Source organism: Poecilia formosa, unplaced genomic scaffold (genome assembly GCF_000485575.1).
Source record: "Poecilia formosa unplaced genomic scaffold, Poecilia_formosa-5.1.2 Scaffold26, whole genome shotgun sequence".
NCBI classification, from domain to species: Eukaryota; Metazoa; Chordata; class Actinopteri; order Cyprinodontiformes; family Poeciliidae; genus Poecilia; species Poecilia formosa.
Genome location: NW_006799965.1, coordinates 125,478 through 151,567, shown reverse-complemented (window position 1 = coordinate 151,567; position 26,090 = coordinate 125,478). Strand labels below are relative to the sequence as shown.

Here is a 26,090-nt window from a genome sequence, read left to right as displayed (position 1 = left end):
AAATGCATCTTCCAGCCTCGGCTAACAGTAATTGTGAACAGTCTCTGCAAAAAAGGAAAAAAAAAAAAAATAATAATAAAGATAGTTGTTTTTGTTGCATCTGCAATTCAGTTTGCTGGAATTAGAGAACCAACCTTGCAGGGATTAAACCAGGGGTGCCCAAATGCTGTCCTCAAGAGCTACAACTTTTCTACTTTTAGATTCATCCCTGCTCCAATAATAATCACCTTACATTGTCAATCAGTCGTCATGGAAACATGTAACTTATTAAAGCAAACATCTTTAGTAAATAGGGGGACAGTATCAAACAAATTTTTCATACTCTAGCACACCAAGAAAAACAATATATTTACATCCAACAATATTTATTCTTTGAATCAAAAGCAGAATAAAATGAGGCAGAATTTACATAAACTTGTGCTGCCAGTGAGGTATACAGCATGTGAGGTATGCATGCCAAAGATGTGGTTTGCATGGATTTACTTGTTTATCAGCCATAGGCTATTGAAATTTTTGAAAGTTCCATGGAACTGTGTAGATTTTATTAAAGACGATGGTAACACTTTATTTGACGGGGTGTGCATAAGACTGACATGACACTGTCATAAACATAAAATTACACCTGTCATGAACATGAAGGAGTTTTTATGAATGTTGTCATGAAGTGACTGACATTTGGTAAATAATGACACTTTTAATGCAAAGTTGCTTTAAAAGTTGCATTAAAAGTCCATTAAAAGTGCCAACCTTGCATTAAAATGTCATTATTACAAAGTTGGAACTTTTAAAGGACTTTCAAGGCAACTTTTGAAGCAACTTTGCATTAAAAGTGTCATTATTTACCGAATGACATTTCATGCAACATTCATAAAGACTTCTTCATGTTCATGACAGATGTTATGTCATGTTTATGACAGTGTCATGTCAGTCTTATGCACACCCCTTCAAATAAAGTGTTAGCAAGACAATTATACCAACATTAAAACAAAGCAGTGAAGCTAAATGATCCTTTAAGTAAAAGAAAAAAAAAATTATTGTTGAATTTTTTTTTCTGATATATCCAGATCTAACAATGAGATTTCATACAACTTTAGCATGAGTTTTGAAAGGAATAAGAATAAAATGCTATGTATTGAAAAAATACACTGAAATCAGGTGATATAAAGCATAACATTTCAAAAGTAGACCAAACAGGGGCCATTGCAAAACATCAGATCCCAAATTATCAGGAAGACTACAAAATTAGCCAGAATTGCACGACATCCTCTAAATTCCCTTTATTATCACTGAAAAGATCAACTCATTGTGGGAGGATTAGACTTCTACAAAGAGAATATAGTCTGAAGTGGTTTCAATCTGCATGACGCCCACCTAAAACAACACAAAAATAAACTGATGAAACATCAAACATAGGCTAATTAAAAAACTCAAAAGGTGCTTTCATCCGCATATTAATTTTATGGCAAAAACGATCGAAAAAAAAATCCAGTCTATAGAAATCTAGTAGAAAGGAAGAAAAACAAACAGTCTATTTAAAAGTCAGCATCCTCAGAAGCAATTATTATGCAAAGTCTTTTGCTTTATGTGTGTTAAGCATTTACGATTTCTACTAAGGTACAAACATGACACTCTGCTGTTCAGCTGGCCTGAAAACTGAACAAACAAATCGGTAAGGGGAGAGGCAGAGCACAAATACACATAATCCAGTGCAAATATGATGGAGGCTTTTAATTCAACATTATGAGCCATATGAGCCTTTTGCTTTCGCTGCCCAACAGCTGCTCAAGGCCCTCCTCATTTAATCATTGGTCAGGTCAAGTCCTATAATAATGAGCTCTCTTAGGTTTGGACATCATTTACACATAATTATTGGCAGCATATTGGACCATGTTGGTTGTTAGTAATATTATTGAGCTACTAAAACACATTATTCTAGAGAAAATACACTGCTACTACTAACCTTCATTTACTAACAGCTGGAAATCTTTAGCTGTTTAAAATCTAGACTAAAAGCCCACTTGCGTAGAGATGCTTTTGGACCATGATAAGTAAAACATGAATAATAATTTCAATATGCAACAACTACACTTGAAAATGTAATGTTTCAATTGTTGACTGTGTTCTATGACTTTGTGTGTGTTTTTATGATGTGGAACACTTTGAAGTGCCTTGTTGCCGAAATGTGCTATTCAAATAAACTTGACTGACTGATCAGCTGCCATTTCTGGACGTGCCATGTCGTGCTCTCAGATTAAAATCTGTTTCGTTAAAGGAGCCTTCAAATTGTGATGCTGTTTTAGGAAGCTGATTTGTTAAACATGTTACTTAAAATTGCTTTTTGAAATAAGAATCCCTAAATCTACCCCAAGTAGGTGACAACAGACTGCAACACAACTTAACTATGCTTGGCCTGTTTTAACAGGCTATTATAAAGGTGAGGAGGTAACATTTAAAAAAATAGATATTTTACGAATCAACACTAAGTTTTGTTCAACATACAGTAGTTTTGGATTTTAATAGATGTTGGAAAAAAAATCACAAAAAAAATAAATGACTGAAAAGGATTTTTTTTCCCATCATTCTTTATTCAGTTTTGCCTTAATTGAAACTATTGCTTTCGAACTGTTTCTGATTTCAAGCTGATTTTATAACATCTCAGACACAATTGTATATATTAAAAGATGGGGGCTGGGGGGGAGGGAGCTCTAAACTGTATCTCATTACAAAATATTTTTCAGGTTTCTCTTACTTTTAAAAGGTCATCCTCTTCTTTTCCAATACATCTACTGCTTTTCTCTATAACAAAATGTGGATACCAAACAACAATAACAAGAAAACTGTCTTGGGCATAGGTATTAATCATAGAAAGTCATGTTTATGTCCCGGCTACTCTAGTGTTCATGTTTCATTGGAGTTTAATTCCATCTCATTTCATAATTGCCTAATCCATAGTGTAACCTATTTTCTGTCAGTTCTTTTCCAGAGACAGGTGTCGTCCTTTAGCATATAGAAGACGCATTTCTAACAGCAACTATTCATTCAAAGTTCTGTCCTTTGTGATAACACCCAAATAGAAAAAGATTGATGCTGACTTGAATTCCTTTAGCAACAAGTTATGTTTTGACACACTCAACCGTTTTTTTCTATTCAAACTGCAGTAATTTGTTGAAGTGTATTAGTAGAATCCAATGACAGCACATCTAGTTAAAACAAAGAGCACTTGAGTTTGCAAGTGCTTAAGTCACCATTGAACTGAATTGTAAGTTCATTTTTGGAACATTTCTTGCACACTACTACATCTAAGCCACTGTATCAGTCACTAAAATAGAAATCACAATTTTTTTTTAGATTGGATTTTACATGATGATGATTAAATTGTTCATGAGCACTCTTAGATTCAGGAGCACATTTGTCTTTACAAACACACTGGTCAGAATTTAACTCTTGGAGCTTAAAAGCCAAACTTTGAAATCTAATGAGTGGACATTTTCTCTAACGTCTTTTTTTTACAGGAGACACTGGCGAGGTCAGCAGCCACTCAGTTCTCGCCCAACTGAAAGATTACTTGCACATATAATTGTTTATATTTCATCTCTTTTGTTGTTGCTGTGCAAATTATGCTGCTTTTGTATTCCTTGCATGGAAGATCTTGAAGTGCACTTGAACAGAGATAGTTGTCAGTAGGCGGATAAACACCGTCAGTGAGATCATGACACCCATCTCAGGGTTATCACACTTTGTGCATTCACATGGTGTGGTGTTTGTGGAGTACATCATCACCTACGTCCTTCTGTCAGCTTGTTTTGCCTGTTTGAACTAAGATTAAAGACAGGACTTTTCTTTTGCCATTTATGGTGATATTAAGCTGCACTGAAATGAAATTGTACAAGGAAGCTCTGGGGAGAGCAGAGGAGAGGAGCTGAGTCTTTGCTGTCACACATGAGCCCGGAGGCCTGTGTTGTGGTAACTAAGGCTGCTCTTCCTAAGACACATGATGCACAACCGCACAAAGTCAACAAGCCATGTTGCCAACAGCATAGCGCAAATCCCTCTAGTCACAATTAATGTAACCGCAAACTAGTCAACATGCACAACAACACAGTTTCACAAAGGCAGGAACCTAGCTTTTTTTTTTTTTTTTTTTTTAGCTCCACCATGCAACATTTCTAGAGCTTTCAAGACCTTAGCAAAGATTTCCCTCTTTGTCAGCAAATACACATTCCAGTCAACAGTGCATCCAACAAAGAAATAAAGTACAAAGACTTACCTTTTATAGCACCATTGGTAAAGAGGGGATGGGTAAGACATGAAAAAAGGAAAAAAAATAAATTACATAGGTTAAAAACTGATGTGCTGTGCGGTTTTCAGATCACAACCAAATGCAAACAAAAATATACAATGAAGTTACTGCACACACACACACACACACACACACACACACACACACACACACACATACATTAAATGGTTGCCCAATATAATAAGCATTTAAAGTAAAAATTGAGCAAAGAGATATGCCTGGTGCAGGTGAAGCCTTTAGGCAAATGTCTCAAACCACAAATAAACTAATTTCCATTTTTCAATAATATGTTATGCACACAAAGCACAAAAAGGAGCAAAATGCATTGAAGGTTTCTTGATAGACATGACTGTACTTTGTAATAAATGAAGAATTACAGATACTCATGCATGTAATGAATAATGCAAACACTCCTATTTTTAATCTGGTTGAAAAATAAATTCAACAAGTGCATCATGTTCCTAGTTGATAAACAAAAAAAATTATGGGAGTTCTTGGTATTGATGCATTTATGGCTTAAGGGAGAAAAAAAAATAGGATTTTCAGTGCCTTCATAGCTGATCAAGGAGAAATCAGCAGTTTCCAGTAAGGTCTTTCTCCAGTTTATTGGTGCATCACTAAACTATATATTAGGACATGAGTGATGTTGTTTTTTTGTTTTTTTATAAACAGGAGCAAGCATTTTGTCATTCTTCAGCATATTGAGCATCTCTGCAGCACAAAGGGACAATGCAACTCCAACAAAAAAGTTAAAATAAACCTTCAATCATCCAGTCAACCAGTCACTTATTATGCCAGAAAGAAGAAGAAAATATTCAAAATAGGAAATCCTACAAAAGCATTGAGCTGCCACTCCAGGAAAAGAAAAAGAGAAATACATCATTTTAGAACATAAAAACTTTTTTGCTCCAACAATCACTTGTTCATGTTTGTACAACATATCGGCATGTTGACACAATCTACAGTTCATGTTTGGACAACATAATATAATGTTGCTTCAATATACATGTTTATCATGCTGTAACATTTTTTTTTTTTTATTACTCATATTGTACCAATAGTGACAATTTGTTGACCGAATGTGTAAATGATATTGTTAGCACAAAATGTTTCATTATTCAAACATGAAAAATGCTATAAAGTTTTTACATTACACCATTAAATAGATGTATTTTTATGGTGTGCAGTTAAGGAATGACAGGAAATGTTCCTCCCACACACACACACACACACCACTAACACCATGCATACACTGCTGAAGATACAGTCCTACACACACACACTCCAGAGTAAATGGTTTCTGTCCTAAACGCCGCCCCACATATTTTTCTTTGGCAGAGGTGGCAGATCCATGCGTCCATAGAATTCATCTTATTCACTATGTGTTACAGTCACAACAAACTGGTGTCCCTAAAAAACAACCTCACATGGAGGCAATGCAGGTCTTGTTCGGTCACAAAAAGAACCAACTAAAAACATGAGAACAGACAGAATTTACTAAGGCGCACGTTGTCCTAACACGAACACACACACACATACACTTGCACATTCAAATCTGTCACATTCAATGGCATAAAGTACTTCCAGATGAAGTGATTCACAGAAACTCTCACCCACTCAGTCAGAAAAAAAGTCAGTGTTTGTGTTGACTTTTTCCACCTAAATGTCAGAGCTCTCACAATGACAGGCGGCAGTATTAGAGAGTTACACCACACCACAACTAAAGGGTTGTAAACTTTCTCATTTGAGGCCATGGGCGGGTGTGCAGAAGCGTAGAAGAAAGCCAAGTAATTTACAGTGTTTAAGTGCATTAATGTACTTTAGGAATGTTAACGTACCACTAAAAGTATACTTTCTGGTAGCTTGTAAAAACACCTCTCTTACATCCTAAACAAAATACTTTTAACCATACTAGCTGCCTGCTTCTTAAATTGCTCTATTCCTAATACTACATGATAAATAGATATGTCACACATGAGCAAGCAGAGAATATTTTGTTGCCGATATTATTCGGTCCACTCAATAAAATTCTCTATGCAGCCTGTGACGGATATAAGCTTGTTTGTTTCTGCCAATCTCTCCAATAGCAGAGGCCTTATATTAATGTTTCAACCGCAAAACAAGTCTGCATACACAATACAAATTGATACAGACAGCGGTATTAGATGCAACAAAAGCATCAGAAAATAAGGCCTTTTGTTATACCAACGAAAGGCGGGTAGAACGTTTTTTTTTTATTGTGGCAATGTTTACTAAAAGAAAACCCTCGGTCCTTGTAAAAGTCCAAAATAAAAAGACCTGCATATGTACTTTGAGTAAATTGTTTTCCTGATATTATCGTATCTTTGAATTTCAAGCGTTGCCCAGGTCTAGAATTTAAAGCTGCAATGGATTTTGGATGCAACGTTCTCATATAAAATGTGACAGTCCTTTAAATGTTGATTATAATTCCTATTATGAGAGACTCATACAACATAAACAAACTTGACATTACAGGAATTTGAGACTAACAATTTCTACTGATTAAATTAATATTAAATGGATACCATCTATATCACCACATTGCTGAAGGTTACAAATTAAATTCCTTCACTGATTGTCCTTAGAACAACTTTCACATTGGAAGACAATAATACTCACAATAATAGTTAAATTGTTAGGAGACGCTACAAATTATCTTGAAAATTGATTAATCAACACCAGTTTCGTAAAGAATTAGCGTCCTTCTAATTATACACTTAAAACCTGTTGATACCTCAATTCATATTGCTCTGTTTTACTGAGACATTGAACAACTTGAAGTCATTAAATGTTGAGCGCAGTTAAAGAGACATCCATATCAAAGTTTTGAAATTACTGCCAACATAAAGAGGAAGTCATAAGCCATTAGTAGCTGATGGCATTTCTGACTGATAAACCAAGTGTGCCCTTTTACAGAAGAACGTGCGTGCAGCGCATTCTTGATATAGTTGCTTGTGTGTGGCTTTGTTCATGAGACTTGAGTTCCATACAAGTCTGAGTCAGATGTGGAGTATTTAGAGTACAAGTCAAGTCAGAAGTCTTTGTTTCTGCAATCCAAGTCTAAGCCTGAAACTCTGATCTTCAAAGGCATTTGATGCTTTTGCATATGATGCCTTTGTAGCAGACAAGAGCATAGTAAGTTATTACTTTAAGGTTTTTTTTTTTTTTTTCCATTCAACTCCAACTCATTTGACAACCTTTCCTATGATGCCATTAGTTTGTAGGGACATGTAGCTCTTCTCCTTCCCTCTCTATTGCATGTTTTAATAGGCAAAAGATGAGGCATTGCTAAGCCGTAGAGGCAAAGAGCAAAATTAGATTCACCCTTGTTTCTGCAAAGCTTTTTGGCAATATGTAATATGAGAAATTAATAACTTGGACTACGAACTCGTATCTTCTTCTAACTCATGGCATAAATAGATTACACTATCTGTGACAAGCCAAGTTGAGATCATGATTTGGCCTAACAGTCTATTATTCAGCTTCTAATGCAGTCTAATTTAAGGGCTCTGACTAAATAAATCCCATAATTGAAACAGGACAAAAAAAAAAGTGTCTTTCACAGTGACACCATGTCTGCCAGTATTAGAAGGAATGAATGAGTTTCATCTGTCACTTCCAGATAAAATGAGCTCACAGTGTTGAGCAGCAACATCCCAGCACATTTTATTATCAAAAATCCATGACAGGGTCGATAGGAATGAGCCAAAGGCTTTTGTTCTTCAAGGTTAGGAATACACACTCGCAGACACCCACAAACACACACACAAGCACAGACAGAAAAGGCAGGGCTGCTTAAAGAGACAAGGTTCATCCCAGGTGGGCTGCAGGGTTTGTGGCTTATTAAACTGAAACTGCAGCCCAGAGGCTGAGTCAGCAAGGTTTAATTAAAGGTGTCAAGCAGTTCTTGTGTCACTGTCCAACATGCATATACATGCATACATTTTCTTCCACAAACTCTCTCTCCCCTCTCTTTTTTTGTGTGTGTGTGTGCGTGTGCGTGTGTGTGCGTGTCATCAACTGAAGTGTGACACCCACATAATCAATCTTTCCTGACTCATCCTAACACATGACTGGCCATTTGGCCTCATTATTCTTCCCGTCACTTCTGCCGGCTCTCCATCCCTCGGCCTGCTGGTGTCAACACATACAAAATGTGCATGCATCCCCACTGTGACACAAGGATAAGAGATGAACTGAGGAGTGACGGAGTGAAAGGGGAAAAAACCAAAATGTGAATCCATCATTCTTTTTGTTATTAGGTGGGTGGACCTCCAGTCATCAGAAAGCATGCTTCGCTGGACTGTGTAGCTTTCATTTCAAATAAGCATTCGACCCCGTCAGAAATTGTTACTGCATTGGGTGAGAACTAGATCACGGTTGCTGCTTTTATGTATATTTCTATCACTTTCTTGTAACATGTGGATGAAAGGGACATTTTATACTTGGACATTGCAGTGAAAAAATGGTGAAACTAAATTTCCATACAGCAAAAGCCACTTTAACCTCCTGACTACCAGTAGTTAATTTTTGTCCTCTGTAGAGGACATTTCTAAACTTGAATATCTCCCACTCCCTGCATTCTACTGAATTAATTCATTTTGGTATCTACAGAGGACATTTAGGGCTTTTCAATGATGCCACATATGAAGGGGTGGGACTTTTGTTTGTATCTTTTTCTAATACATAAAAATTGAGTTCATCTGTAATAACACATTTTATGGGAAGAGACAAAGTAAGTGCATAAAACTTTTTATTACCTTACAAAGACTGTGGGATTTTAAAAAAATGGTGATTGGACAATATTTTTTTTCCTGGTAGTCAGGAGGATTGGGTGAAAAAGGTTGTATTTATTGCGGATGCATATGAACACATAGAAAGTCCTTTGGTCCGCTTGTTTAGTCCGAACCAAATGTAGAATTATTATTTTTTTGTTTGTTTGAGGCGGTTTGTTGCCACACGCATTTGCATTTTGGAAGGGAATATAATGTGTAAACAAAGCGACAAAGGTGACAATCATTGGACCCACCAGGCAGCAATGATGAAGACTGGATAGAGCACAGAAGTGCTAGATTCATTTCTGTTGTGCACATTTGTTCTGTCTTTGCAACAGCAATAGCATTTGAATGTCAACAGCAGCTCATTCAATCCATATGAACATCTGATTTTGGAGCAGCGTCACCAAATGCGTTCTGCAAGCTGAATGAGACGAGTCGCTCTGACCCACAACATACTGGCATCAGCATCGCTATGCAGAAAACAGCTGATTATGTATGTCTCACCATCAGAACATAGTAGCATTAGCAACACCAAAGGGCTCACTTTTATTATGATGCCCTGTAAGGGTGGCTTGTGAAGTCCAGATACAAGTTCAATACTTACTGTAATTGGGTTTGGATGGAGGTCAGTCTGTGTTCACACCTGAAGTTAAAGAAACCAGGGTTCATTTGGAAGCGGACCAAATCTACTTCAGAAAGTGGGTCTCAGTCTGGATGTTCGGTCTGTACCAGATTTCAACTGAGTGTGTTCACACCTGCACAAATGGTCTGAAGCAACACGGGGAATAAACTTTGATCTGTTTAATATGGACCAACTGTTTCAGCTGTGAATACACCCAGTCTTGTATACTGAAGTTGAAATTTCAGTTGATTTTTATTTTGCCTGTATTTGACCAAGAAACTCCCCAAAATTAAAAATCTAATATACAAGATGGACCAGACCTAATATATGTGCAAATAAACCTCTGTCTCAAGGGTATTGATTTAGTCCCCTCACTCACATTGTCTTGTCCTTAGTTTGACATTTTTCAAAGAAAAAAAGAAAGTGATTTATCATTGAGAATGTTTTTTTTTTCTTCTACAGAGGACCTAATATATCTAAAACGATTTTAATATTTTTTGTATGCACTTAAGCCAGCTCAAAAACACAGTATACAGTTTTGCTATGTTGCAAGACACCCCACAATTACCATCATTTACAATTATGCACTATGGAAATGTAACACCAATTATCTAGCAGCAGTAAGCAGATGTCAAATTTAGTCAAGCATGATCCTTATTACTGTAATCACGACTAATCAGAAGATCTACAATGTTTTAAAGATTTTCTTTGTATGACTGTGGTCTAGTGACCATATAAAATTATCATTATGGTCATTATATCATTATAGTGTGTTATGGCAAGAACATGGTCCTTTTTTAAACATGAGTAGTGGTGGTGTTTTTTTTTGTTTTGTTTTTTTTTTTTGCCTTTTTAACAAATAGGAAAAAATTTGATGCCAAATCTTAATGACTCCGTTGGTTGCCCACACTGCAACTCCACAACAAGTTTAACAAAATTCAGTCTGTTAATTTATTTGCCCTTTTCTAACAGACGGAAGAGCAGATGGATTAAAAAAATAGATGAAAAATAGACTAATGGTCTTATTTATCCTCCTGATGCACATTTTTGTATAAACATTTCAATTTAACATCTTAAATTGAAGAAAAAATATATACAAACTATACAATTTGAAATGCATATACAAGTCAAATCTGATGTAGTGCTTTAGCCTAACTAACTTTGGCGGTGTGGTAACAAATCCATGAATGATTGCCTTCTTTTTGCAATACATTTTATCTGAAAAATAGCACAAAAAATTACTGTTATTAGCTAGCATAGTTTAAATTATTTAGTTGAAGCTCTGAAAATGTATAACATTTCTTTATAGCATATTTATATCCCTTGACCTTTTCAACAAACATCAATGTATTTAATTAGATTTTTTTTCTCCCCCTTTGTGACAGACCAACGTAAAGCAGGGCATAATTGTGAGGTAGAAAAGATAAATAAATCACACATTTAATTTTCCAAATAAGAATCTGAGAAAGTGCCGTCTTTTTTATTTTACCTTCAATAAAATCCAATCGTACCCATTTCCGTCAGAAGTCATCCAATTAGAAAATACAGCACATCTATGTGTAATTCAAACACATCGCTGTACTGCGAAGGCTTCAGAAGTTTCTTTCTGAACATTAGTGAATAAATAGCATCATTAAAAGCAATCATTAAAACTGACAACTCACAAGTAAGGTGGTGGTGAAGTTTAAAGCTGTGTTAGAGCATGCAAGAGTATTCCCACCTTGTACATTTTCAAAAGAGCGCTGTTCAACTGAGAACAGTGAGGCAGAACTTCAAACCAACCAACGCAATGTCATCTACAAAGATGCAAGTAAGCTGCCTGTGGTAAACCTTGAAGGAGCTGAGAGAATGGACAGCATAACTAACAGTAATCTGCTCTTTATGGAAGAGTGTCAACATTTTGGAGCCATTTCTTTTATATAGCTTACCTACAGTTTGCTATGAAGGGAATAGAGCAAACAGATGTAAGAAGGTGCCACTGTCCAAGGGTAGCTTCAATTCCCGAGAGTTGGTGTCGAGTGTGTTTTTGATGTTTCCTTGGTTAAAAACATTTGAATGAAATGACTGGCTTATTAGCAAGCCTCTGGAGAAATTGATTTCATACTGTGGCGACAATTCAGTCATTAATTCAGCTGCGTTGGAGCAAGGACATGTATAAACCATGCAGAATACTACTCGCTCCTTAAGAGATGCCCATCCAGGCCTCATCAGATGAAATAAAAATTTTACTTTGTGCCCTACACACAAACGCTACATGTGGTAGAGATTGAATACCCTAACAACATCTCTACCATAAAATAGTGCAGCAGCTGGATTATGTCATGGGAATGCCATTATTTATTAGGGACAAGGTTGGTGGTCAGAGCTGGTGGGGAGATTAATGGAGCTAAAGACAGGCCAATATCTTAAAAAAGCCTGCAAATAGTTAGAACTGGGCCAGACATTTACCTTTCAGTCGAGCCATAACCTTGTATAAAAATGTAACCGGTGCTAGAATGTAGTGTTTTACATGAAAATATATATGTGTAGAATGATCTAGAGCTAAATATTAGGGTCTCATTATATCAGCATCTACAGTGACATCCGCCAATATTTTTTTACATTTGTTTAACATATCGGTACGAGTCTGATCAATAAAACTGGGTCAATAATAACGACCCATTATTACATCCATCTCGTTGCCGTTTGTGTATGTGTATGCATACAAATGGCATTTGTCCAGTCATGTGGCAGTGATGTAGTGAGGGATTATGGGGTGTTTAAAGCAGAAAAGCAAATTAGATGGAGTGGTCACATTTACAGTGTTGAAAGTGCATGGAGACATTATATATAGTACCAGTAATTATTTGCCATATCAGCAATATTAATATCTGATATCAATATTAGTACATCAATGCATCCCTAGAAAGTTTGATTGAGTATTTCTGCTTACAGGTACACTCCAATTTTACCGAGCTTGAACTGTTCTGGAACAAATCAGTACAAATTTAAACAAACTTGCTAAAGTTTGGAGCTATTTCAAGTACTTTACTCTAGTACTTTGTATTAGAGTAAAGGATGTTAATATTTTTGAAAAGCAGTGCATTACAATTTTGTCTAATGTCAGGGTTAGAGACGAAATTATATATTTCAAATGAATGGCTGTTAAATCCACCAGCCTACTGGGGCTGTTTTATTATTCCATTTTATGTAACCATGGTCCACTGCAAAAATAAAAAAAAACCCCCATAAAAATAGAAAAAAAAAAGAGCAGTGTCCTTTGCCCAGCCAGCTGCCCTCCATAACAACTACACTCTTAGCTACATTTACATCACCACATGACATTTAAATTTTGGTTTCTCCTTCAACTCTCCATTTTGAAAAGAAATGTACAGTAAATAAATTAATAAAATAACATATGAGGGATAAAAAATAAAAAAAAACACCATCTGGCCTAAATCTGATTGGTAGTGTCTCTCTTGGTTTGAAAGTCAGCCTGAAACAGGACGTCCAGCCAGCTGTTTCACTGACAACGCTCTGACATGATTGGAGAGAGTAGTCAGATAGTGCCAGGGAGAACAGAACCAGATTCAGCAAAGAAAAATGAGAACTTCACTAAAAGTGCCAATGTAATGCAGATCATCAAAATATTTTTATCCACTTGAACTTTTTTTTTTTTCCCGTCTGTTTCGACACGCAGCTCGCAGCATAGAACAACTCGACACCACACTCGACACCAGAATCACGCCAACACACAGGCTGAAAACAGTGTGCTGCTGACCAGGGTGCTGAAATATAATTCCCGGATTTTAGTTGTAAGTCACATACAGCAGCTGCAAAAAACTGGAAGACAAATTTCTTATCTGCTCCCTTGAATAAGGAGAGAAAAAAAATAAACTTATTTCCAGTTAAGTTAGCTCTATGAGTAATAGTACATTTCTAGTTAATCTGACAACCACTGGATGAGTTCACATAAAGTTCAGAATAAATATTGCTGGTCTGAACAAGATTCATCCAACTGGCTTCAGAAACAAAGTTTCCTGACCATACTACTGCAATGTTTTCATTTTGTTTCCTGTGTGAAATGAGCCTTAATAACATAAAACAATTTAAGTACAATTGTTTTTCCTTTCTCATCAACCTGTATCAGATCAAAAAAATGATGAGTAAATTGCTTTCACTGTTAAAAACAAAAACATATCTGCCACATTGGTTCTCACCTTAAGGTTTAGTTTAGTTTCTTCCCCTTGGTGTAGTGGAGAGAAATTCATATTTTGATGTGGTGTTTTCTCAGAGTTCATCAGAAAAAAAACACTTGTGGACAGAGAGTTAGAGAACCTTGTATAAGCAGTTTAACAAGACTAAAGTATGTAGAATATTTCAAACTCAACGTATACATTACAAGTAGACAGCAAAAATATTTTTGCTCTTGTCAATGCTGTATATTTTACTATTTTTGAACACGTCATGTGAGAATACAGAAATAATGAACAAATGCTAATGCCTGATTATGGAAATGATTGGCATTCTATGTAAACAGTGTGGTGGAGTCAATATTTTATTGTTCTATGTTGATCAAGCTGTATTATCGCAAAACTCCAAGAAATGATGCCACATGAATTTTGGCTGAAACAAGTTAAGGTGTTTTAGGGCTGCATAGCTGAGTTTAAATCCTTCCTGTGTGGAGTTTGCATGTTCTCTCCGTGCATTGGATTCTCTCTGGGTACACCGATTTCATTCCACAGCCCATAAATGTTCATGTAAGCCACTCTAAACCTCCTTTAGGCATGAGTGTATACATGGGTATGGTCAGCCTTGTGTAGACATCCCCTGTGACACTGCAAGGGCAAAACAGGTGCAGGAAATTCATGGGTGAATGAGTTGTTTTAAATCAGGGATCTTCACATCCAGCCTTTAAGAGCTGGAGTCGTACTGAAGGACACAACAGCAGAGTGAAAAGAGGGACGGATTGGTGGCTCCAACCAGCAATCCACCTCTAACCTGCAATTCACCTCTTCAGCCACTGCTGCCCTAAAACCCTTGTGAAAACTTTTTCCAGATTTTTCAAACTGCAGCAAAAGGCAAGTGACCCACATTACACATTTTCAAATCAACCCACTTATCACTTTGAGGCTTCAGAAACTGTGTATTCGATGTTCTGAAAAACAGGAATAGAAATGAATTCATAACTGCGAGAGTGGGATATTTACTGTAAGTGTAAGCAGTGAATTTAGCTTCTTTTTTTTTCCAGGTGTTGATAAAAGCCTCATCACCTACATAAAAGGTACGTGTTGAGATAGCTGTTTTATATGTTGTGTAAAAAATGTCTTAAAAAAAAAAAACAGGTTGTTTTTTTCTGCAGACTACAAAGTGCTCCAGTAAAGAATATGAAAAAAAGCACTAAAAGCTACAAGCTGCACTTCTACCACATTACAGTGTCACACAGTCCCTCCCATCCACGGCTCTTCCCTTCACGACGTCTCTCACTTCCCCCCCCCCCAAGCATTGCATGAGGTGTAAAAGCAGAGACCTTGTGAATTATTGAAGCAGACAAGACAATTGTCAAAATCGCATACGCACTCACTCACTCACACACACACAAACAGCAACCCTATCCGTGCCCTCGAGGGGGAAAAATGAGATAATGACCAATTCAATCTGACATGGTTTTAGGGGCCATAAACATGATAGCTATAGGAGAGAACAAGAGTACAGTAGAGGAGTGATGGTGACACTGAGGAGGTGTGAAAAAAACAGAAACAGACAGTCTGATTCATCCTACATTGTGACACTTGGGTTGGAAAGGCAATTTTAAAATGTGATTGGTGCAGGACTGCCCACTTTGCCAACATGACCTCTCCCATTTCATACTTAAACAGCTTGCCTCCAAAATTATGTAGCCAAACAATGTATTCTCTGACTGACTGCCTTCATTTTAGCTAACTAACTAACTAACTAATGGCCATGATTACAGGAAACACGTTGAGCTAGACAATCAGTCTCAGTGTGGCGCTTGTATATAAATCATAAGATACTGTACAGCTCATTATGCAGTACTGGGAAGAGAAAAATGTTGGTCCAGAGAGTGGTGACAACATACTGGAGGACACGGAAGGAATTAGAAATAAGAAACCCACTTTCCACTCATACAAAGTCTTCATGTCTTATTCTGCAATAGCAAGATCTAGTTCTCAAGCAGTCCTGCATTACGTCAGCCAACTATTACAAGCTCGAATGTGTTGTTCGAAGCATTCGTGGTGGGCTTCCTTGTTCACGGTGCTGGTATAACAGAAATAGTTTGCAAACAGCAGAAAATTTACCTAGTCCCAATAAACAAATAGTTGGACAGAGCTCTGTGACCTTATGGCTTAATGTCCTGCACTGCAAAGTGTTGGGTTGACAGTCAAACACCATTTATAGCAATGTGGCAAAGAGCAAAATACAGAAACCATGCTCATTTTTTGACTGTGCAAATTAGGGCTGAAACGATTCCTCGAATGATTGCAGTGCCTCGATTATTAAAATTCCTCAAGGAAAATCTATCCACCTCGAAGCTTCGTTAAATTGTGTTTCATTATGTAGTGCACAGTGTTCCGGCCGGATGATTATTTGTGGTGGGCAGCGCGCTTACTTCCACCTATGAGTTGTTGTGAAGTGCTAGCAGCTTGGTGTTGCATTGTGCGGCGTTTTGTTAGGTTTTGGGGGAGAAATAAGGATTGTTGAACTTTGCTGTGCGATTGTTGGACTATAGCAGCTTTTCTGACGTTGAAATCGGGTCGTCACGGATCTGGAGCGAACGGTAGGAATGGCGCTGAGAGAGAGAGAGATCCGATTCCTCGGATAATCATAAGAATATTCTATAGAGTACTCGATTACTAAAATATTATTTTACAACAGCCCTCGTGCAAATTGAAGTTGGTTAAGGATAAACTCTGGCTGCAGGCACATTCCCCACCCTCCCATCCACTCAGCCGGGGCCAAAAGGTCAAGGAGTTTTCCTAGTGATCTCCTCCATCTTATTTTGGAGGATTCAAAGGTGTTCCCAGGTCAGGACTCCTTCCTGTGGGATCCGGGTCTGTCCTCTGATCGCCTCTCAGTCGGACATGCCCAGAAAACCTACGAAGGGATGCATTCTAATCAAATGCAGACAACCTCAACCGACTGCAATTAGAGCAGAGGAGCAACAACTCTTCGCTGAGCTTCCGTCAGATGAAAGAACCGTATTCTTAATCTCTAAGGCAGAGCCTCGCCACCTTATGGAGGAAGCTAATTTCAGCTGAAATTACATACACAGAGATTAATAAGTCATTTATCCCCAAGCCTATGCCTCTGCCCAGACAAGAATTTCTTTTTCTAAAACTTAAAAGTTTTATACCGTTTTTGCCCTTCATCCACACAGAAACTTTTTTTTTTTTAAGAGGACCCAAAACCTAGTGAAGTTAGAAATTAGAATGCGTGTCCCAATTGGGCTCAATTTACAGATTTGAAGTATCATGTGACAAAAAAACTTTAAGCAGATTAACATGTTTTTAAGCCCATTTTTTATTTATCCATCCAATGTAATATTCTAAGTGGAAAATAATAATCAACAAAAAAAATAGACTTCAATTTGTCTGTTATTAATCAATATAACATGTTTTCGTTTATAAATTAATTTATTAAATAGATGGACTTTTCAATAGTAATAGGTTTGTAAATTACAATATAATGTACAAGACACAATTTAGTAAGTAAATGAGACTGGATGTTGAATTTCTGAATGAATAGAATATGAAGTGCTTTTATTTCAATTAGCTGAAAGGATCTTTGTTTGCAATGACGCAAGTTTAACAGCAACACAGCAAAAGGTCCCTGCGTGGTTGAGCCGAACTGCCAAAGTAAATTCTCATTATCACGTAATTTTCTTCTCAGCCTCATGTTGTCCTTTCCATCTCGTCACAACAGCCCTGGGAAACGTTTCGCCCCCTCTCTCCATGCAAACTTTCTTGTGTGATTGGTCTGAATGTCATGGGTGTGTTTATTTATGTGCTGCTCAACTTCCATGAGTCGGTGTTCTGACCAACTGTGCAACGTAGGACAGATCGTCAGGCAGCATAGATAGTCAGAACACCGGTTTTTCAGGCAGGGCAGATTTTGAGGAGCAATTGTTTGAGACTGTGAGGAAAATATCTACTGACATATTAAACTCTCTCTGCTCAGTTCTGGTTCGATACAGCAGGCAAACGTTTCACAAACGTCTTGCATTTTTTGTTTTGTTTTAACGTGAAAAATTATTTTCTCCTCCAAATTTGTGAACTCGTAATACTCATTGTTCTCTGCTGCGTTTTCTATGCTGTTGTAAATCACATATGGGGAAAAACCATGATGGCCAAAGTGCGACTTGTGAACCGTGAAAAATCTGTACTAAAACGAACTCTCCGAAACCAAATGACTGTGTTCGACTTTGGTCCACCTCTGCTGGGTCTTTTAGATGTTTAAGATAGGTTATTCTTATTTTGTTTTGGAATGACACAAAGTCATTTAATGAAGCATTCTGTGTGAGAAATTTTCATATGGCCATTATTATGAAGATGAAGCTAAAATAAATAGTTTCTTAAAATACCAAGTTCGCTTTTCTTATGCAAAAAGTTCTGATAGAAGACTCTTTGCATCTACTTATTCTCCTTTAGAGGAGAATCTACTTATTCTCCTTTAGAGGAGAATAAGTAGATGCAAAGAGTCTTCTATCAGAACTTTTTACATAAGAAAAGCAATATTAATGACCCTAAAGTTCAACACTTTAAATCTAAGTCAAGTCATATGTGTTTTCATATTATTAGTCGGGACAGAAGTCTTTGATTTTGCGACTTCTATGCAGGCTCAAGATTTCAAACTTGAGTCTAAAACCATTTCTGAAATCTTGCTCTTTCAAGTATTATCTGGTGGACAGCCTCATAACGTGCGACGGTTCAACTCTTTCACCATGACAGACCAGAGAAGAACCAACTTTACTCCATCCTCAGATTATGCTAATCTGACTTCCCATGAGTTGCTGAGCAACCTTTAACACTAAGAACACTTGTAAAATAAAATATGTTTTTGTTTTCTCCTTGTGAAAACATGGAACAAGAAATTTGTGTTTCTTGTTTAGCTTTCTTGTCAGTCGTTTCATTCAAGTGATTATAAGCAAAGTTGACGTTAAAATTCTGGACACAATGAGCCCCTGTGAGCAATTTAAACCGTAATGGACTCTTGCTGAGAAAAGCCTTCCTGCCGCATCACACCAACACTACTAAGAACTGTTACTACTGAGAACTGATGATTTTAACATATGACTTTTCAAAATCAAGTGGATGATTTTGTGGCGTAGAAGAAGATGTTTGTAATTTAGCTGCACAATCTCCATGTGGTGAGCAAAGGGGAGAATTGATGGCACTTCAGAATCCTCGTTAAATAACAAAAAACTCTCGAAGGATCGAAAACCATCGAGATGGTTTTGTACTACTACGGTTCCAAACAACAACTGGAGTCGTACAAGCTGTGAAACACATCAAACAGATATTAAGCAGTCAATGAATCAAAGCAAAAAGACTTTATGCTCTGAACAAAGCAGTACTGACACCCTGAAAACAATGCCCTTGATAGGAAACAGACAAATACGAATGCTATGGCTCATCTCTACTCATGGATTCAGCCAATAAAACACATTAGAGGAAGACGAATTACACCCCGATACAGTACACGGAGACGTAGAGGCTGCCAAACCAAGACGGAAAAAAACTACACAGTCTAATCAAATGCTTGATCCAGCACACAGCAGGGGTGGCAGCTTCATCAATATCAATGACAAAAAAGCACTCACCAAAATCCACAGATGAAAAAAAATATATATCAGGACATGAATCATAACATAAGACTACACCATTGTTAGCATTACGGAAAAACAAAATGATAGAGGAAAACTACGGACGGTTTATAAGTGGAATTATGCATAATTTTCTTCATTTGGAGATTACAAAGAGGTGTAAATCAGCTCATTACTTTGATTCATGATCACACACACGCACACGCAAACACACACACACACCCTCCCCCATAAAAACCAGCATGCCGCTGAAGTGTGAAGAATGAAAATACAGCAGTTTTATAGTCCCACTGCAGTAACAAGGAGACGTCTCCCCGTCATTACTATGCTATAGATTTTAACCAGAAATGACATGCAGTCAAAAATATGAAGCATGGTGAAAAGAAAAAGAAAAATACGATTTTGAAATAAATCACTCGTCAGAGCTGAAAATGCAGACTGAATAACAAATAGGTTGAACAAATATTAAATATGATTTTCACGCCTCCAATTTATTTTGTTATTTTACTTCCCTCTTTAATTATCATACCTAAGCTGCTCTTAAATGCCCAGTCTACTGCATAATTGGCCTGCAGAGACTGTATTATTCTTTAATGCTTCTTTACTGATACTTTATATCTAGTCATTATTGTAGCCTGTGAAAGATCCTTTATTACTAAAATTATTTGAGTCAATCAGGTGTCTAAAAATGCTGTACAAGTATTTTTAGTAGTTTTTTTTCACTGCGATATGATCATCTACATTTATTTGCCTATTTTTTTTTTTTTAATTCCCACTTCAACATAACATTGCTCATGCCCATCACCTTATAATAATGCAAGTTTTGACATGCATTGGTGTAAGCAAACTAAGCATCAGTGTATATCAGGGTTCATTCTTCTGGATTACAAAATCTTTTGAAGCTTTATCTAACAGTTACATTCAACAAACACAGAAATCAGCAAAGAAAGACCCTGGTTTAAACAATAACAACAAAAAAAGGGTCATTTTAATTATCAGTGTTGATCATTTTCATCTGGCAAACTCAAACAGCTTAAAGAAGTGAGTACACGGAGGATGAAGGGTGTAAAATGAACCCTGATTCATTATGAACATTAGCTCTGCTTGTGCAGCGCAAAAACAACAGCAATGTGTTTTTATTTGTCTCCCTCTTTATCACTTGGAGCGAGATCTCAAAACACGGAACCCACGGTGGCTTCACTGTCTTGCTAAGCAACATATCCGACAGCATCTCTTCAAAAGACTTTGCAGCTTCGCAGGAGAGCTTCATATCAGCAATCCAGAGGGCTGACAGAAAGGCGATTCCTACAGAGCAAGAATAAAACTTGGAGAAGCTGTCATGACAAAGTCAAGAGAGAAAACAGACGTCGACGTGTTGCACTGATGACGGATTGCGCAATTCTCGCATCCCTTCGGCCTTGTGACTATACATCTGCTCCGCTCATAGCGCTGATGGGCTACGTGTTAAAGTTCGTCTTCATCTTCCTCTTGCACAGTTCCTGTTTTGCCAGCAGTGATCCTGCTTTTTCCCTTCCTCTCTGTTGTAAACTCCCAACTCACATGCACACACACTCACAAATACTCCACCAGACAACCTATTTGTCTCAGTTATAAAGGGGCAGCGACCTTTATCTTCCCCGTGTCCAAATTGTCCTCTGCTACCTTTTTGTAACTGGTTTCTCAAATACTAACAAATTATATTGAAACTCCAGTCTGGGTTACCTCTCCCTGTGCATTCAGTGATCAGTCTCTCCAAGACGTTGGGAGTAAATGAAAGCCTGGTTGTGTTTATGCATCAATATGCAAAGAAACAAGTCAGCAAGTGAAGATGGGGATGTTTCTACACACTTTAAAGTGCAATCACCGCTGTAATGATGTAATGATTTGTTTTTTCAGCAGGATTTTTTGGAAAAAAAAAAAAAAAAAGAAAAATTTAGATCTTGGAGCAAAATATTTCATCTCGAATTAGAACAGTGACAGGAGAAAAAGGGGAGATGGCACAATGTTTTAAAAAGAGTGGCGAGCCAAACAGGCATAAATGATGCATGTTTGGTGCGGAGATTCGCTGAAAGGAGGCTTTACACGGGCGTCTAAAAGTTGTGGGAGGGGGTGGATCCAGATGGGGAGGCTGAGCCACACCCTGCCCTTCCCCCATCCCTACTGAATAACAATGACTGAACAACAAAGCCAATCTCTGCACGTAGCACACCAGGGCAAAGACAAAGACACACTGAGGACAGCAATTTATTTTGGATGCACAGGGGGAGAGGGGAGGCGCGCTTCCAGGTGTGAATGTGTGCACAGCGAGGCCGAAGAGCGCTAAAAGAGAACATGCATGCTCAGCAAAACCTTTTTCCTCCATGAATGAAATGAAAAGGTGGGGGCACGAATGCACAAAATAAGCAACCGGAGCAAGTTGGAAGTAAAAATAAAATGTCAGGTGCTTCCACCGCAGAACAACACCTGCTAACACGAATCCTCCTAAGTGATCAGTGAGCCGATGCTGGTGTTTTGATTGGCAGCTCTGAAGAGGCTGTCATCTCAAAGTGCTGCTGATAAACGATGACAACATTTAATTCCCACTGTGAGAGTGAGTCGAGACGGGCCGCTCTAATACTCAACACCCGCGCTATTATTTGAGCAATTTTTTTTCTACATGTCACCAGGTTCATCAACTAATGAATTGACAATCTGGTGCTTTGCAGGCATCCCGTGTCCTGCGCAAGTATGATTTAGTGCCTTTCTGCAGCCTCGGAGGCACGCAGCGGGGCAAACGGGATTTCAGTCTGAAAACAGCGAAAGTAAGAGAGGGAGGGAAAGGAAAGGCAAATCCTTTGAAGACAAAAACAAACAGTGGATTTAGAAGTGTTAAAACTAATTTTCTGCATCTTGACAAAAACAGCGAAGCTGCCAAAACGGTGACGACGGCAGTTTGTTTTGGTAAAAGGAGATCAGTGTTTGGACAAATCTTACAAGAAACATTAACATTCTTTGTTACTTCTGTTAAATATAAATCAAATAATAGTGCTGTGTCCAAACACTGAGCAATATTTTTGTTGGAAAGACTACACTGCGTCCCATGGCAAACAGCATAAAAATGCTGTTAAAATATCCACATACGATGCATACAGGGGCCTAAACGTGGTTTAAAAGGTGCAAGCAGGGATTTCTCTGTCCAGGTACAAGCATTACATTCCCACACCAATCAATATTTCTTTTTAAATGATTGGTGTCAAAGTTACTGACTAAAGTGAACTGTTGCTGGTGGATTACTGTCTTTGAATGAGCTATATGGCTGCAACTTCTGCTGTCATTTTTTATTTTTTTTTTATCCGTCTTTTGTGCTTTCCCCTCAGTGTTTGCTGCATACAACAATTTTCACAGTGAAACTGTGCTAGTTGCTGCAGCCCCCCCATGTATCTGTGCTGGCTGTGCCAGCATATCCACAGACAGGAGACAGAGCTATATAGAGAGTTTCTGTAACGTTATTTATCAATGTGTTACAATGTTTAAAACAGAAACAGTAAGTTCATGAAGCAGCACAATGTTTTCTGTGAGCTTTGTCTGCAGACAGTTAATTTTGAAGATGATACATTATTTTACAAGTCAAATTATCAACCAATGTCAAAGCAAAAGGTAAATGGCTAAACAACAGAAAGCTGTGCATGTCTCAGGTGATGCATTGTCAAAATGTAATAGTAGCTTTCTTGACCTAGTGAACTTGTGTACGAGCAGCATTTCGAGGCTAAATTTGGACAATATCTCTTTTATAGAGAAATGCAGAGACAGTCGCATTCATATGTACACTGAAATATGACTTGAGTGCGGTACAATCACAAATAGGCCTAAACTAATGTAGAGCATGCAATACTGGTTAAATGTTGTGTATTATTCTCCACTATTATTTTTTAACTAAAAGACAAGAACTGGTGGACATAAAATAGTCATAAATAGTTGTTCATGGATGTAAAGTGTGTGGAGAGCCCTTCCAGGCAAAATGTCCAACTCTTAACCCATTTTCTTCAGACTACAAAGATAAACAATGGAGGGAAATTATTTTAATGGGGGTACTTCAAAACATTTGTCATTTAATGAGCTTTAACCACGAATCCTTCATTGTCTTAACTTGCCTCTTAAAAAAAAATAAAATAGATAAATCAGTGTAGAAGGCAGCTAAAGTGTCTAATCTAAACTCTAATCAGGAAGGTGTTTATTCTGGTACACTACTGACAAATACTGTTTGTTTCACAAAGCTACAGAAATGATATTTGTGACAGAGAACAGCAGCATGTCTGTGTTCAGTGTGCCGGTGCTGTGTATGTTACTGCCTCTACTTTATGTAAATCAGCCCGGTTATTCTTATTCTCTGTGGCCTGAACTCTGTCACTAAATTTTGATTGGCTGCTTGAGTTTTCTTTTGTTTATTTTTGCCATTTCTTCCCTGCTGCTCCAGCTGTACTGTGCATATTCAGATATTTTCTCTCCTGACCAGAACACTTTGATGCAGCCAAACAGCACAGAGAAGCTGCAGGCTCACAACAAAGTTGACCCTGTCTGAAACAGAAGCGAAGATGAAGTCGGCGCCGCATACAAATGTGACTGGATTTTCCGCAGCTATTCTGTATTAACATAAAAGCGCCTGGAAAATTAAAATGGGAACTGTAGAACGAGCAAAATGACATATTGTTTTCATAAACAAGGACGGGAGATTAGGCAAATGCGGGACAAAGGTGTAAATAGAAGAAAAGATTAGGGGTGTTTGTAGTTTACTGAAACACACAGTTGTTTTAGCTTTACCTTACGGCTAAACAACGGTTATATTTTTTGCTAGCTCAGCAAAAGCTAATAAAAAAAAATCTGTAGCAAGTCTATGAATCAGAAATATGCTGCTTTAAAAGATATAGATTAAATATAAAGTTGCCAATAATAATAATAATAAAACAAGTTATTAATCCTTACAAAAAAATCCTTTTAGAAAAGGCATTTCAGAATGTTACAATTTGATGAGACAACTCTTGTGATTCTTCTATTTCTGAACAAAATGCACAGAAAGCAGACCTTCAGGAAAATTTGTCCCTGGAGAACAGCATATAAACCAGATTAGTCAAAAACAGGTAATACAAGCCCTAAGCTATTACAACGGTAGATGAGAGTAGACATTACCTCAGAAAAGTGAAGCAAATTCAATCAAGACATTCAAGAAACCTGCAACAGATGTGGAGGGGTTTATTAGGCCACTTCGTTTCATTATTTTTGGTAATACAGAATATCCATACACAAGGTTCTTCTAATTAGACTGGAACTTGATCGCAGGGTCTTCTTTCTAGGTTTTTACTCAAAGTGAAACCAAATTAAAAGAGTAAATAGGATAATTGCACTTACCTGGGAATTTATGGATAAACCCTGTATCACAGAAGGGTTTGAGGAACTAACTTCTTGCTTAACCCTGAAAAAAAAAAAACCTCTGCTATTCTCAAAATCAGACATGATCTGTTCCATAAAGTATGGGGTTGTTTCATTATCTACATGAAGGACAACGATTATTCAGTGAGTGATGCGACTGAAGAGTTGTTGGTGCATCCAGCTTTTTTCTTTTCTCACTGACTTTGTGACCTGATTAGTTGTACGCCTTTATCTTTGTTTTTCTATGTTAACCAAATGTGTATTGCATGACTCCTGTTCCAATAATTATAGGTACCTGCACATTTGGACTATTTTTGTTCTGATGTTCTTTTCTTCTTCCCCATTTATGAAAAACTCAGACATATTTCTGAAAAACAAACAAACAAAAAAAGAAATAGAAAAACCGGTGTGCTGATAAGACAATTTAAAAACATCTACTAAAAAGCTTTCCTGGACTAAAATTAGACAAGATAAAAATAGTTTATTCAGTGTGCATCCCATCCCTCCTCCTGCACTTCATAGTCCAGTGATTAGTACTCGACAAAAGGATTAATCAAACCCTACTTTTCTTAACTGAACTTTGACTCCAAGTCTTGGACAGGCTCCTCTGCCTGAGCATGGACACTCATGCATAATGCAAGAAGTAGCAAATGGCTCATCAGTGGGGATGCCGAGTGAAACATGGCAGGCAGGGGAGAGCAGCAAAGAGGAGGAGTCACAGAGGGAGGTGCTGGGGAAAAAAAGGGAGAGAGACAAAGAGGGCATGGCTGAGGGAGCACAGGGTCACAGCAAGAAAAAGACCAGGAGCATAATAGTAGAATACGTACAAAAACACTGAGTTTATGACTCAAAGAAAAAAATAAATAAATAAATAAGAAGTGTAATGAAGGAAATGGCTTACAGGAAAAATGAAATCGAAATAAGAGCTGTGATTTACATGTTAGAGATAATAAAAGATAAAAATAGTGGTGAACTATTCTGTGAAGCTTGTATCCCGCATAGCAAAGTAATTATCCCTAGTGCACCAACCAAGCCAGAAACTTACTGTAATGTACAAGTTTTTCAACTCTTATTCAGCAGAGCGCAATCCTCTTTTTAATACCGAGAGGACAACACAAAAAAGTAAAACACCTTAAAGCCGCA

General features: G+C 37.4%; 1 protein-coding gene and 1 long non-coding RNA gene across 3 annotated transcripts in view; both read right to left on the bottom strand.

Annotated features, from left to right (window-relative positions):
• Positions 1-26,090, bottom strand: part of spock1 (SPARC (osteonectin), cwcv and kazal like domains proteoglycan 1) — a 116,858-nt gene that overhangs the window by 85,638 nt on the left and 5,130 nt on the right. The gene's annotated exons all lie outside the window — the stretch shown is intronic.
• Positions 1,253-26,090, bottom strand: LOC107835826 (uncharacterized). Its single transcript, XR_001661656.1, has 3 exons — positions 24,927-26,090; positions 24,708-24,749; positions 1,253-1,371 (listed from the first exon to the last, which is right to left on the bottom strand). It is a non-coding gene; the product is annotated as an uncharacterized LOC107835826 (long non-coding RNA).